General features: G+C 45.8%; 1 protein-coding gene across 3 annotated transcripts in view; it reads left to right on the forward strand.

Annotated features, from left to right (window-relative positions):
• The window catches only part of LOC132821962 (LIM and senescent cell antigen-like-containing domain protein 2), a 120798-nt gene that overhangs the window by 73123 nt on the left and 31501 nt on the right, over window positions 1–16174 (forward strand). The gene's annotated exons all lie outside the window — the stretch shown is intronic.

Below are 16174 nucleotides of genomic sequence, written 5' to 3' on the forward strand. Positions count from 1 at the left end.
CCCACCCCCACCTACTAAATCTTGCTAAGAGGAGCTCTATCATATTCATGTGTGTGTGAGTGGTTCCATTATAACAGCCGCCCCCCCCCCCCTCAGTCAGTGTGACTGATCCCTCACACACACACAATGGGGTGTCTCAGCTCAGATGCAGGGGGACAGCAGGGAGTGAGAGAGGGAGGGAGGAACGCGAGATACCACGGCAACCGCAGGGAGCTTTCCAAAAACTTCCTGCGCCTGAGAGACGGCTATCCACCGAACAGAAGGCACCTTCAGTGCCCCAGAGATAATGTACAATCACTCTCTCGGTCTCAACACCTCCCATTCCCTCCTCCCCTCCACCAGCTTCAAGGGCTTTTGCCCGAAACGTCGATTTCGCTGCACTTTGGATGCTGCCTGAACTGCTGTGCTCTTCCAGCACCACTGATCCAGAATCCACCAGCTTCTGGGTCGACCAGAGAGAGAGAGAGAGACACTCTCTGACTGGCAGACTGGGAACCAGAGGGACACGGGTTCCCTGCTTCACATCTGTATTGAGTCATTGCCCCCCAGCCCCCAGCAGAGATCAGGCATTCTCCCCCCACCTCCCCCACTTCAGGTAATAGAGTCATAGAGATGTACAGCATGGAAACAGACCCTTCGGTCCAACCCGTCCATGCCGACCAGATATCCCAACCCAATCTAGTCACACCTGCCAGCATCCGGCCCATATCCCTCCAAACCCTTCCTATTCATATACCCATCCAAATGCCTCTTAAATGTTGTAATTGTACCAGCCTCCACCACTTCCTCTGGCAGCTCATTCCATACACTCTGCATGAAAAAGTTGCCCCTTAGGTCTCTTTTATATCTTTCCCCTCTCACCCTAAACCTATGCCCTCTAGTTTTGGACTCCCTGACCCCAGGGAAAAGACTTTGCCTATTTACCCTATCCATACCCCTCATGATTTTGTAAACCTCTATGATGTTACCCCTCAGTCTCTGACGCTCCAGGGAAAACAGCCCCAGCCTGTTCAGCCTCTCCCTGTAGCTCAAATCCTCTAACCCTGGCAACATCCTTGTAAATCTTTTCTGAACCCTTACAAGTTTCACAACATCTTTCCGATAGGAAGGAGACCAGAATTACATGCAATATTCCAACAGTGGCCTAACCAATGTCCTGTACAGCCGCAACATGACCTCCCAACTCCTGTACTCATTCAAATATATAGTTTTAACATTTACTTAGACTGTGTCATCATTTGTGGTTTTTTACGATTTTCGTTTCAAATTTTGCTGATATTTCTGTTGGTTTGCCCTAACCCTGTTTGTCCCATAGGCTCCGTTATTCTCTATAATGAGGTTGCACGAGGATGCAACTACCAGAATAGCAATCCAGAATATATTAGAAAATAATAGGCAACTCAGGAGGCCATGAAGAGTAGGACCAGGATAGGGTCCCAGCCCTTTCCGATAGGCAGCTCCCACAGGTGCTGTCCGATGGGAAACAAAATCACTCTGATTTCTCTCCACAGCTGCTGCCAGACCTGCTGAGCTTTTCCAGCTGTCTCTGTTTGTGTTCCTGTCCAATAAGAAACAGGCCTCAGGCCTTTGTTGACCCTGTCCAACATGGAGGAGGTCCTAAACACACAGCTGGCAGGCCACCAGGGCACTGAAATAGGAGCAGGCCATCCGGGCCTTCGGGCCTGTTCCAATGTTCAATATGGTCCTGGCTAATTCTCTATCTCAGTGACATTCTCCAACTCTTTCCCCGTACCCCCTAAATGCCTTTGGCGTCCAACAATCTATTTCAACCTTTCTTAAACGTGCCCAGTGACTTGGCCTCCACTGCCTTCTGTGGTGGAACGGTCCACAAAGTCAGACAAGACATGTTATACTCCAACAGGTGTATCTGAAATCACGCAAGCTTTCGGAACACAGCCCCTTCATCAAGTGCAGGGCACACAGATACAGAGATTATAGGCAGAGAGGTCAAAGAAGGTCATACAACTGGCATGAGTGGAGTGTCAGATCATACATCTCTGCAAGCAACCGAGAGTGTTCATCAGGTTGATTCCAGGCTAAAACCCTGAGGCAAGAACGAAGATGATGTGCTGTTCGTAGAATCCCTAGAGTGTGGGAGAAGACCATTCAGCCCATCAAGAAGAGCATTCCACCCCATTCCCATAACCCTGCATTTCCCTTGGCTCACCCACCTAGCCTGTACATCCCTGGACACTTTAGCATGGCCAATCCAGCTAACCGGCACATCTTTTTATTGTGGGAGGAAACCCTCGCAGACACGGGGAGAATGTGCAAACCCCACCCAGACAGTCACCCGAGGCTGGAATCGAACCTGGACGCCCAGTGCTGTGAGGCAGCCGTGCTAACCCCTGAGCCACCGTTCTGCCAAAGCTCTTCCAGCTTGCGCTGAGCGTTGCTAATTCTAGGCTCTTTTATGAATTTTATGTTTCAATTAGATCACCTCTAATTGTTGTAACCTTCAGAAATTGCACACCCATTTTATTCAATTTCTCCTCAAAGAACTAATTGCAACAACTGCGCTCCTCCCAAGATAAATATATCCTTCTCGGTAAAGAAACTAAAACCATTCACATTTCCCGAGATAGGCTCTGACTAATGTTATATGCAATTTGCAGCAATACTTTCTTACTTTTTCAAACCAATCCCCTCACAAAACAAACTATCTGCCGGCTAATTACACTGGCTACATGTTAACTCGCTGCAGTTTGGGAACTAGGGCAGCCAGATCTCTCCGCTTGCCAACATTCACCACTCCTTCACCCACTTTCAGAGAGGCAGTTGAAATGTTCACATTTCCCCCAGTGTTATATTACACCTGCCATCTTCTTGACCAATCACTTAAGCTGTGGATATTCATTTGTAGCCTCCTTTAGTTCACGTCCCCACCATTGTCAGCGAACCTGGATGCATCATACAGCCACTGGGGCTGTTTTGAATCTCCAACCCTGAACCGGGGCTGTTTTGAATCTCCATCCCTGAACCGGGGCTGTTTTGCATCCCCACCTCATTAAGGTTTTCGACTGGCCTGTTGGTGAATGCCTGACCCTCCATTGTCACACCCTGTCAGTGACCTCCATCTCTGTGAACATGCCTTGTCAGACACAATGAGCAGCTATTCTGTCTCTAAAAGGCTGCTTTCTCTGCCAGCCGCCTTCTCTTCAGAGCCATTTGTCTGAAAGCTATCTCCAAGTGTGTCCTCAATCCAGGGCCTCAGAACAAAACTGTAATTTCTATTCACTGTGACACAATAGGAAGTTTGAGTGGCCTCTGTGGGCCGCTAGGGAAGGAATGTTAAAGATGTCATGAATAGCACCATGAATTGTCCCTTTCAGGGTACCCTTAGCATTTGTTCACCTTTGACCTTTCAGGACTGTTTTCACTTCACCATAATAATGGATGCCCCCCACCCCCTCCTCGGCCTAGCTTTTAGGCTGGAAAAAGGAAACCATTCAGCCCATCATGGCTGCATCAGCCCCCTAATGATCACTGTGATTTAGTGCCATTCTCCTGCCTTTACCCTATAACCTTAAAGATTGTTCCTGTTTAATGAACCAGCCAATGCTCTCTTGAATGTCTCAATTGAGCATGGCTCCCCTACGATTCCAGACAGAGCACTGCAGACTTAAACTATGACCTTAAAGGTTTCTCTCACGTCAAAGCTGCTTCTTTTACAAATAACTTTATGCCTGTGCCTGCTTGTTTTTGCTTCTTTTAAGATTCTTGATCCTTTTGTGAATGGGAGCAGGTTCTCCCTATCCACTCTGTCCAGGCCCCTCATTATTTTGCAAACTTCTAAGTTTCCTCTTAGCCTTGTCCTCTCCAATAGAAACAATCCCAATGTCTCCAACCTATCCATCTGACTGAGGGATTTCAGCTCTGGCACTATTCTTGTAAATTATTTCCTCCACACCTACTGCCTCCTCTATATTGGCCAACTTCATTCAGGCTTGGAGCTGGTAACGGGGAGGAATGGTCGAGGTGTTGAAAGGAAAGAGTTGTCTTTGATTAGATTACTTACAGTGTGGAAACAGGCTCTTCGGACCAACAAGTCCACACCGACCCGCCGAAGCGCAACCCACCCATACCCCTACATTTACCCCTTCACTTAACACTACAGGCAATTTAGCCAATTCACCTGACCCGCACATCTTTGGACTCTGGGAGGAAACCGGAGCACCCGGAGGAAACCCACGCAGACACGGGGAGAATGTGCAAACTCCACACAGTCAGTCACCTGAGGCAGGAATTGAACCCAGGTCTCTGGCGCTGTGAGGCAGCAGTGCCAACTGCTGTGTCACTGTGCCGCCCACCAGATCTGTCACCAGCCATCTCAGAAGTGATTTACAGCAGGCAGTAAGTTTTCCAAGTGCAACCACTATTGCAATCTCAGAAGCGTGGCAGCCATTTTGCACACAGCAAGATCCCACAAATGGCAGATTGAGTGACAAACGTTGGACAGAATACCTGTGAGACCTCTCCCTGTGCTTCTTTGAACCTACAATCTGACTCAAAAACAAAATTGCTCTCAACAGAGCCACCTTCCCAGGAGCGGAAAGTCAGTGTTGTATAGCAGGGTCAAACTCAGCAACTCACATATAAAAAGGTCAAAGATTTTGACAACATAAACATAACACTGGCAAAGAAAGTTACACCACCGAAAAAGTAAAGGTTAAAATTAAAGATGTTATACGGAATAACATGTGTAACATCCTTTTCGAATTAATAATATTGAAAGTGACCTAAAAGCTATTCATTGTATGTAAATAATTGGATCTTTACTTGTATCAAAGTCATAGAATCATAGAGATGTACAGCATGGAAACAGACCCTTCGGTCCATCTCATCCATACCGACCAGTTTAATCTAGTCCCACTTCCCAGTATCTGGTCCATATCCTTCCAAACCCTTCCTATTCATATACCCATCCAGATGCCTTTCAAATATTGCAATTGTACCAGCCTCCACCACATCCTCTGGCAGCTCATTCCAAACATGCACCACCCTCGGTGTGAAAAAGTTGCCCCTTGAGGTCTCTTTTATATCATTCCCCTCTCACCCTAAACCTATGCCCTCTAGTTCTGGACTCCCCCACCCCAGGGAAAAGACCTTGTCTATCTAACCCTACTCATGTTCCTCATGATTTTATAAACCTCTATAAGGTTACCCATCAGCTTCTGACGCTCCAGGGAAAACAGCCCCAGCCTGTTCAGCCTCTCTCTATAGCTCAAATCCTCCAACCCTGGTAACATCCTTGTAAATCTTTTCTTAACTCTTTTAAATTTCACATCTTTCCGATAGGAAGCAAACCAGAATTGTGCACAATATTCCAAAAGTGGCCTTTCCAATGTCTTGTACAGCCGCAACATGACCTCCCAACTCTTCTACTCAATGAAGAAACGCATACTAAATGCCTTCTTCACTATCCTATTTACCTGCAACTCCACTTTCAAGGAGCTATGAACCTGCACTCCAAGGTTCATTAGTTGAAATAATTTACAAATGTCAACAATCATGCATTTAACGAAAGAGTTAAAGCCTCCATTGGAAAATGGATTGAGCACTACCGTAGAGAAGTTAACAAAATAATTCTAGGTTGAAGGTTCACAATATTGCCGGAACGTGGAGTAAGGCTGTGGTTTGGCAACGTTTCAAACCCAGTAATGTGTGAGATGGAAATTGATAAAGAGAGATAAACAGAATGAGAGCAAACTTGCAAGATCTATAAAAATAGATTGCAAGAGCTTTTACAAGTGTGGAAACAGGAAGAGATTAGAGAAATGGAAAAAAAAATGTCTTTGAAGCAGAGGTGGGAGACATGATCGTGAAGATTAAAGAAATGACTGAGAGGTTGAACAAATACTCTCATTCGAAGACATAAAGGATATGTTGATAATTGTGAGGAACCAAGTGTGAGGAACTGCTTCTAATTAATATCTGTCAAGAAAATGTATGACAGAAAATGATGGGATGGAAAATTTAAAAATTCATAATATCCTACAGCCAGGTTTTTAAAAGAACAGAGTGCAGTGAGAGTGAGTATACTGATATTGACTTTCCAGAATCGTCCAGATTCTGAACTTTTTCTTCTTTTAAAATCAATTCATGAGGAATGGGTTTTGCTGGTTGGATGCAGCATTTATTACCTGTCCTTAGCTGCCCACCAGAAGATGATGATGAGCTGCCTTCTTGAACCATTGCAGTCCATTTGGTGTGGGTACATCCACAATAATGTCAGGGAGGGAGGGAGTTCCAGGATTTGAACCCAGCAACAATGAAGGAATGGCAACATATTTCCAAGTCAGGATGGGAATGTGGCTTGGAGGTTAACTTGCAGGCAGTGGTGTTCCCATGTGTCTGCTGCCCTTGTCCTTCTAGATGGAAGTGGTTGTGGGTTTGGAAGGTGCTGTCTGAGGATCTTTGGTGAATTTCTGCAGTGCATCTTGTGTACAGTTCATACCTGGACAATTTTCCATATGGTTGGGTAGATGCCAGTATTGTAACTGGTCAGGAACAACTTGGCAATGGGAGGAGCAAGTCTTCAGAAGTATTGCCAGAATATTGTCAAGGCCCATGGCCTTTGCAGTATCCAGTACCTTTTTTGATTTCATATGGAGTGAATCGAATTGGCTGGAGACTGGCAATTATAATGCTGCAGGAGGCCGAGTTGGATCATTCACACCGCACTTCTGGCTGTAGATTGCTGCGAAAGCTGCTGCCTTATCTTTTCCACCGCTGATGATGGCGATATTTGTGGAGCCTCCTCCTCCTCCAGCGAGTTGTTTAATCGTCCATCGCCATTCCCGACTGGATGGGGCAGGCCTGCAGAGCTTAGATCTGCTCCATTGGGTGTGGGATCACTTAGCTCTGTCTACCACTTGCTGCATATGCTGTCTGGCATGCAGGTAATCCTGTTCGGCAACTTCACCAGGCTGACACCTCATTTTCAGGTCTGCCTGGTGCTGCTCTTGGCATATCCTCCTGCATTATCCATTGGACTAGAGTTAATGTCCCAGTTTGATGGTAATGGTGGAATGGGCATCGCCTGGGCCATGAGCTTACATATTCTGGTTGTAGACTGTTCTGAGGCTGAAAGCCTATGTTGGGATACCTGGTTGGCATGGACAGATTGGACCGAAGGGTCTATTTCCATGCTGTACATCTCTATGACTCTGTGACTCATGGACGCCCAGCCTTGAGTTGTTGGATCTGTTTGAAGTCTGTCCTATTTAGCAAGACCATACAACACGATGGAGGGTGTTCTCAATGTGAAGGCAGGACATTGTTTCCAAAAGAACTGTGCTGTGGCAAGTCTAACCGATCATGGACAGACCCATCTGTGATAAATAGATTAATGAAAATGAGAACGAGTGTATATTTTTTCCCCCTTGGTTCCCAGTCTGGTAGCTATTTCCATTTGGACCCAACCAGCTTGATCAGTGGTGCTGCTGCCAAGCCATTCTTGATGGTGGGGATTTGAAATGCTCACCCAGAGCACACTTTGTACCCTTACCATCCTCAGTGCCTCCTCCAAGTGATGTCCAGCATGGAGGAGCACCGATTCATCAGCTGAGGGAGGACTGCAGGAGGTTTGCTTGTCCATGTTTAAGTTGAAGCCATGAGACTTCATTGGGTCTAGAGGCAATATTGAAGACTCCCAGGGCAACTCATTCTTGCCTGTACCCCACTGTGCCACCACCTCTGCTGGGTCTGTCCTGCTGGTGGGACAGGACACATACAGGTACTGTGATGTTGGTGTCTGGGACATTGACCGTCAACTATGATTCTCTGAGTATGACTGTTGCGTGACTATTCTGTAAGACAGCTCTCCAGTTTTGGCACTAGCTCCCAGATGTCAGGCGGGAAGACTTTGCAGGGTCAACAGGGCTGTGCTCTTTGTCATACGTTTGGGTGCCTAGGTCAATGCCAGGTCATCTTTCCGTTAGTCTTCATCGTGGTTTGCTAAGCATTTCCGACGGCAGAGTCAAGAATCAGCCGGATTGTTGTGACACTGGAGTCACATGCGGGTCAGACTGGGTGAGGAGGGCAGATGATTAGCCAAGCAGATTTTCAAATCAAAAATATTTTTAGGATAGTGGACTTATAGGGTCACTGAGACAAGGTGGATTAGCTGTTGCAGGGTTACAGGGAGAGGAGATAGGGTGGGGGGATGGGTCTGGGTGGGTTGCTCTTCGGAGAGCCAGTGTGGACTCGATGGGTTGAGTGGCCTGAAATGTAGAGATTTTATAATTATATGACTTGTTTAATTACCCTCACCCTTCTTCACATCAGCAAGCTTTATCACTTCCATGGAATCACAGAATCCCTAATGCAGAAAGAGGCCATTCAGCCCATTGAATCTGCACTGACTGTTCAAGAGTGTCCTACTCTATCCCTACATTTCCCAATGGATTTTCCACCTAACCTACACATCCCTGGACACTATGGGCAAGGCTAATCCACCTGAACCTGCACATCTTTGGACAGTGGGACGAAACTGGAGCGCCCAGAGGAAACCCACACAGACACTGGGGAGAAAGTGCAAATTCCATACACATGAGGTAACTGTCCCTCGATTTTGCCCCTCTCTCATCTTCCTTGCACCCCATTTACCTGGATTTCGTCCTCCCCCCACCCAGGTGGTGATTGTGTAAGACATTCTGTCACACGCGGGAGCTGTCAAAGCCGGACCCATGGACTCGGGAGGGTTGGGAGCCTGTGTTGATTCTGAATACTTCATGCTGCTGATGTGAACAGAATGTGCTTTATTTGTGCTGGTCGATTCTGAGAGAGTTGATTTATGGGAATACAGATGTTTGCATACAGAGAACTGAGGAGAGAAAACAGCAGCTGTGAGTGGGACTGAGTGAGAGCCGTGAACCCGATAACATCGTCACAGAAAGAATATCTCTATCAATTCATCCAGGCAGACACAGGGAGCATTTTCTGCATTTCAACAGCACTCATTCAGCCCTTTAATACACTGACTTTGATTTTAACTATGAAAAACATTGCCAATTTAAACAAAGCTCCTGGCCTATCAAAACACCAGCTAGCATTGGATAACCAACTCCCTTAAGGGATAGTCGAGATGAGAACATAGAGCACAGAATATAATGGAGAGCCACACAGCCAATCTTGACAAAGGTACATATCAAGAAAGGCATAACTTATTATTCAGAGTTATATCCCATAATCAATTTTAATCAGTTCGCAAAAGAACTTGTGTTTAATCAACATGTTTTATAGCTCAGGAATATTAATTGAAGCCAATGAGATATGTTTTGAAGTGTACGCTCTATTGTAATGCCATTTAAATAGAGAGAGGATAAGGATAAGGGAGGGTTTGAGACCATTCATTTTAATCACCCCCTTTTTCTAATCGTGTTTCGAAAGGGTCCCTTGCTGAATGTGGTGTATATGTATCCATGAATTAGGATTAAATATCCGGGAAATGATTAAGGAACGTCTTGAACGGTAAATAAATCGATACTGTGGTTGGTAGCTCAGCTGCAGGCTGGAACAGAATAACACTGGACTGGTCAGATGGGGCGGACCAGTGGCAAATGGAATTCAATCCAAAGCTTGAGAAGTGATCCATCTGGGGAAAGAGGAACAAGCCAGCGAACGCACAATCACTTGTGGAGTTCTGAGCAAAGTAGAAACACAGAGGAATATTGCAGTGCACATCCACAGAGTTTGAAGATGGCTGAACAAGTGGTTAAGAAAGCACTTTTTTTCACTTTATTAGTCAAAACAGAAAATAAAACAACAGAGATGGTATACTAGAACAGTATAACACTGTACTCCCTCCACCGCTGATGCATCAGTAGCAGCAGTGTGTACTATCTACTGCAGGAATTCACCCAGGATCCTCAGACAGCTCCTTCCAAACCCATGACCACTTTCATCTTGAAGGACAAGGGCAGCAGATACACAGGACACCATCCTCTGGAAGTTCCCCTCCAAGCCACTCACCACTCCTGACTTGGAAATATATCACCGTTCCTTTACTGTCACTGAGTCAAGACCCCAAAACCCCCTCCCTCAGGGCATTGTGGGCTCATTATATGAGATGGACCAGGGAGTTGAAATCGGCAGTTCAATGCCACGTTCACGTGGGCAAGGTGGGGCGCCGCAGGGATATCACTGGGCTAGTAATTCAGCAACCCGGGCTAGTTCTCCAATGATATGGGGACAAAACCCAACACTGGCAGATAGAGGCCATTTGGTACATTGAGTCTGTACTGACTCTCCAAAGAGCATCCCACCTTATCCTCATAAGCACACATTTCCCATGGCTCATCCACCTAGCCTGTACATCCTGCACACGACGGGCAATTTAACATGGCCAACCTACCTAACCTGAGCATCTTTGGACTGTGGGAGGACACTGGAGGAAACCCACACAGACACGGGGAGAATGTGCAAACTCCACACAGACAGGATTTGAAGCTGTGGAGTTTAACTTCAGTTATGAAACCTGGAGTGGAAAGCTCTTCTCAGTAATGGTGATTATGATCATTGTCATTGGCTGTTGCACTAACCCAATCTGTTTTCATTGAAGCCCTTCTTCTGTCCTTCCTTGTGTGTGACTCCAGAGCCACAGTAAGGAACAGACTCGTAATTACCCCCTGAAACGGCCCAGCACGCCACTCAGATTAAGGGCGCTTGGGATAACAAATGCTGGCTTTATAAATGATACCTACAAATCATGGAACTATCAGAATGAAACCCCAGTGAAGCCACAGCTATGGTACTGTTTCCAGGCCTGCTGGCTGTATAACAGGACGGATGTGACCATTCTGGACAGGGTACCAAGGGGATTTAAGAAGTAGTAACAAGTTGTAACCATGAGGATAGATTCCATAGCCTGGGGTTGTTTAGAGGAGGCTGAGGGGAGATTTAGTTGAAGTTGTAAGGGACATAGAATGGATAGGAAATTCCTATTTACCTTAACAGAGGGGGTCGATAGCCAGGAAATGTGGATTTAACGTAGTAATCGGCACAAAGGTGTGAGTCAACTTGAGGTGATTTCTTTGCGCCCAGAGGATGGTGGCTTGTAAAGGATGGTAGAGCCAGGAGTCCTCATCACATTTAAAAAGTCCTTCGATGTGCACTTGAACCTAGGGTTTCACACCAAGAGGTAACTAGTGGGACGTGACTGAGAGCTATCACAGACAAGATGGGCCAACCGGTCTCATTGTGCGCTGTAGATTTTCCATTCTTATCGTGAGAGACTTGCATTTAAACAGTGCCCTTCATGACATTGGAACACCCCAAAATGCTTGGCGAGTGTGATGCTGTCGTAATGTTGGAAGTTCAGGAGTCCAGCTGGACTGAGAATGCTCCCTTAAATAATCACCAGCTCCCCTTGTTTTATTTTCACTGATGTTGCTTGAGAAATAGATAGTGGTGAGCCCTTTGAGATTAATCACGGGATCTCTTTCCAGAAAAGGTTTACATAGCCTCATCTGAACAGCAGCACTCCCAGCAGCTCCACACTGAGTGCCAGCCTAGATTTTACCCTCAAGCCTCTTGAGAGTGGCAAGGGCACCCATTATCCACTTGGCTGGGACCAGTGTAGTCTCTGCTTGTCACGCCAGCTCCCCCGTGGCAGTCTCATCTTGCTGGGAAAGGGGATAAAAAGCCAGACTCTCCCAAATCATTTGCAATCCTAGCCCCGAGATGCACCTGCAAGGCATCAAATGCCTTTGCCACCAGCTAAGCAGTCTGACTGGACATCAAAGTGCAGTGAGAGTTGACCCTGGGAAAGAGATACTCTGATTGACTTCCTCCAGGGAAGGTCAGGCAATGTTTACAGGGCACTGCATGTGGAGGGTGAAACTAATTGTCCCCGGTTAGTCTCCAGTGTTCAGGGAAAAGGGATACTCAGGTTATGCAAATAGAGAGCAAGAAAAAAACCGCGTCTGATATGTGACCCTCAAAGGATGTGAGATGCTGAAATGTAATGAAGACAAAATGAGGAAAGGTTTTGAAGTATGGAGCAGGGCTGACACAGTACACTGCTGTAATTTACACCAGGGTTATAGATTGTCTGAGAGCAGGACGTGTCACCGAACATACAAAAGATTCAGCTCCTGTCACAGGGGTTCATGAGTTCGGGGCTGTTGTAAAAGAGATTAATACAATGAATAGGGAGGCCACCTGTCCTGAGTGAACTCAAATCAATATTCAGCCTAGTCTTAGTTAGGCATTAACTTGTTTCCTGGTCTCATTCCCAACACTGTGCACTTTATCGAGATCTCAAATCCATTCTCTCAGTGAAAGCATCAATAACAAGAATATTGGGACACACAGTCCAAGGACCTATTCCTGTTTAAGTCACTGTGAAACCAGTTCCTCTGGGTGCTCTGGTTACCTCCCCCAGTCCAAAGATGTGCAGGTTGGGTGGGTGGGTTGGTCACGCTAAGTTGTTCCATAGTATCCAGGTATTTGCAGCCTAGGTGGATTAGCAGGGTACTGGGATATGGTAGGAGAGTAGGTCTGGATGGGTTGCCTTTGGACGGGCAGTGTGTGCTCAATGGGCCAAATGGCCTCTTTCTACCCTGTGAGTCTGTGATTCTACAGATAAATGCAAGGTGTTGCATTTTAGGAAGACAAACCAGGGAAGGGCTTACACAGTTAATGGGAGGGCCCTGGGGAGTGTTGTTGAACAGAGAGACCTAGGGCTGCAGGCTTCTTGAAAGCGGCAACACAGCTAGACAGAATGGTGAAGGAGGTGTTCAGCACGTTTGTGCTTGTCAGTCAGAACATTGAGTACAGGCATTGAGAGGTCATGCTCCGACTGTCCAAGACATCAGTCAGGCCACATTTGGAGTGCTGCATACAGTTCCAGTCACCCTCCTGTCGGATGTAATTAAACTGGAAAGGGTGCAAAAGAAGATTGACAAGGATCTGGAAGGTTTGTGTTGTAAGGAGAGGCTGGATCAGCTGGGACTATTTTCCCTGGAGCATCAGCGGCAGTGTTGGGATGGTAGGGAGGGACCTTATAGAAATTTATAAAATCATGAGAGGCATAGATAAGGTGATGATTTGGAGATGCCAGTGTTGGACTGGGGTGTACAAAGTTAAAAATCACACAACACCAGGTTATAGTCCAACAGGTTTAATTGGAAGCACACTAGCTTTCGGAACGACGGTCCTTCATCAGGCGATTGTGGAGGGCTCGATCGTAAGACAGAATTTATAGCAAAAATTCACAGTGTGATGTAACTGAAATTATACATTGAAAAATTGAAAAACAGACAATCAATTTTTCAATGTATAATTTCAGTTACATCACACTGTAAACTTTTGCTATAAATTCTGTCTTACGATTGAGCCCTCCACAATCACCTGATGAAGGAGCATCACTCTGAAAGCTCGTGTGCTTCCAATTAAACCTGTTGGACTATAAGCTGGTGTTGTGTGATAGATAAGGTGAATAGCCAAGGTCTTATCCCAGGGTAAGGGATTCCAAAATTAGAGGGCATAGGTTAAAGATTTAAAAGAGACCTGGGAGGCAGCTGTTGTATGCAGAGAGTGGTGCGCGTATGGAATGAACAGCTAGAGGAGGTGGTAGATGCAGATATAAATACAAACTTTGAAAGGGTTTTGAGCAGGTTTAGGAATAGGAAAGGTTTAGGAGGATACAGGCCAAACGCAAGAAAATGGCACTAGTTCAGTTTGGGAAATGTGGGTAGGCATGGACAAGTTGGGCCGAAGGGTATGTTTCTGCGCTGTAAGGCTGTGTGACTATCAGGAATGATTCTACACATTTATTCTGCAGGTGCTTTTTTTCTCTGTGTGTGGACAGGGTTCAGGTTAGAGAGAGGTGGAACAGGAGACCACACGGCAGGGTCTGTCGGCCCACTGAAACGGTCCATGGGCGGAAGAGTACAGGAGACGTTCAGTGCCGACCTCATCAGGCATTTGCGTGTCAGGAGTAGATTGTTTTGTAAAATTAGAGACTTGATGTTGGAGTGTGGATTGGTCACAGGGACTGGAGTGTGTCCTCTGTGTGGTTTTGCAGGCCCGACCCCCTGCTCTGTTTGTTGACTCTGGCAGTCCAGCTCCACAGGGCTTGAATTTCAGCTCCTTCAATCAAAGCGGTTTCAAGTTCAAACACAACTTTCACACGGAACGGCCAGCCAACACCTGTCATCGGGCTCAGTTGCAGACTGACAGAAAAGCCTGGAAGTACCCACACTGTGAACATTCACTGAGTTAATTTAGCCAGAGAAAACTGCTGGCTCTGTCGTTGGATTTGTGGAATGAGAATGGAGCTCACTTTATATCTGCACTGTTGGTGTTCCCAAGTCTAACACACACACAGACACACACACACAAAGACACATACACACCCAGACACACCCACACTCACACACGCAAAGACACATACACACACAGACACACACACGCACAGAAAGACACAGACACACACACACACGCACAGAAAGACACAGACACACACACACAGATGCACACACACACAAAGCCACATATACACCCACACAGACACACACATACACACACACAAAGACACATACACACATAGACACACATACAGACATATATATACACACACACTCTTGTGCACAGGCATGCAGAGTCCCAATCACAAACACATTAATTGAGACAAGTACACACAAGGACACAAAGTCGCAAATGCATGCCCTCATGCGTGTATATACATACATACATACACACAGACATACACACTCCCTTTCCTTGCATTATCTCCACAATCGTAGGCACACACACACTTACTCCTGCACACACACACTCATTCCTGTACAAACAAACACATACCCATGCACACATGTCTTCGTATAAGCAAACACACACACACTCCTGTAAAAACACACAAACAGATGCACATACTCCATTGTGAAAAGGGTGTTTTGGGGAATTAGTCAAGCTGCATAAATTCTACAATTCTATAATAATATTACATTTCCAGACTTGTTCAAATACTGACCTCTGTTTTAAACTATTTTGTCCAATTTTGTGACTATCCTTGTCAGTCCCAATGCGTTCACCCACTTTATATACATTTTGGCAGGCCTAGCGGTACCTTACCTCCACCATAGATGGCCCTGGGACCAAACCAAAAGGACACCTTCCTTCTGCAGATTGGATGAAGTACAAAACAAACCTTCAGCACGTACCTATGCCAATCCATGAACCTAATGCCGTCTGCCCAGAGCCTGGACTCTTGTAATGTTGTGCTAAATTAGTACCTATTTCCATCACCATTTCTTTCTGATTGACGTACCATGCCAACCCCTGGGTATTCTGGATGAATGCATCTCCAACAATTTGAAAGAAAATCAACACTAAACCAGGAGAGAGCAGCTCACTTGCTTGGCACCACATCCACAACCTGCAATATTCTCTCCCTCCCCCACCGATGCTCAGTAGCAGCAGTGTATACTATCTACAAGACGCACTGCAGAAATTCACTTAAGATCCTCAGACAGCTACTTCCATCTCGAAGGGCAAGGGCAGCAGATGCATGGGACCACCACCACTTGCAAGTTCCCCTCTAAGCCAGTCACCATCCTGAAGTATATCGCCATCTCTTCAATGTTGCTGGGTCAAAATCCTGATACAAATATATATACACACAGTTGCAATACAGACATTTGCAATGACATAGATGCACACTTAGATACACAGATATGAACACTTCCACATACACAGTGACACACAGAGATACACATGCACTAAGAAATATACACACAGACGCACACACAGGTGCACTTATACAGACACAAACACACAAATAGACACAAACACATACATATACGAAGACACACAGATGCACATATAGATGCACAGCCACATCTACATAATGTCTGACACTGCACACACACAGATGAACACATGACACACACTTCCAACTATAATTCACTGACGCTACAGTCTCTAACAATCCCTTTCTGTGTCGTATATTCCTTGCTCTTTCTGTTTAAACAAGGCCAAACTGTTGAGATCCTAAATGAGCACAGTGATTAACCTCTTTAATCAGATTCCTCAGTTTATCAAGCTAGTTCATAAGAAATTCTTTTAAGATTCAAAAACAAAGATCATTATTATAAGATGAAAAAAATAAATTTCCCATGAAACGATCTTTCTTCAAGGCACTTTG

The sequence above is a fragment of the Hemiscyllium ocellatum genome, chromosome 13, assembly GCF_020745735.1.
Source record: "Hemiscyllium ocellatum isolate sHemOce1 chromosome 13, sHemOce1.pat.X.cur, whole genome shotgun sequence".
NCBI lineage: Eukaryota > Metazoa > Chordata > Chondrichthyes > Orectolobiformes > Hemiscylliidae > Hemiscyllium > Hemiscyllium ocellatum.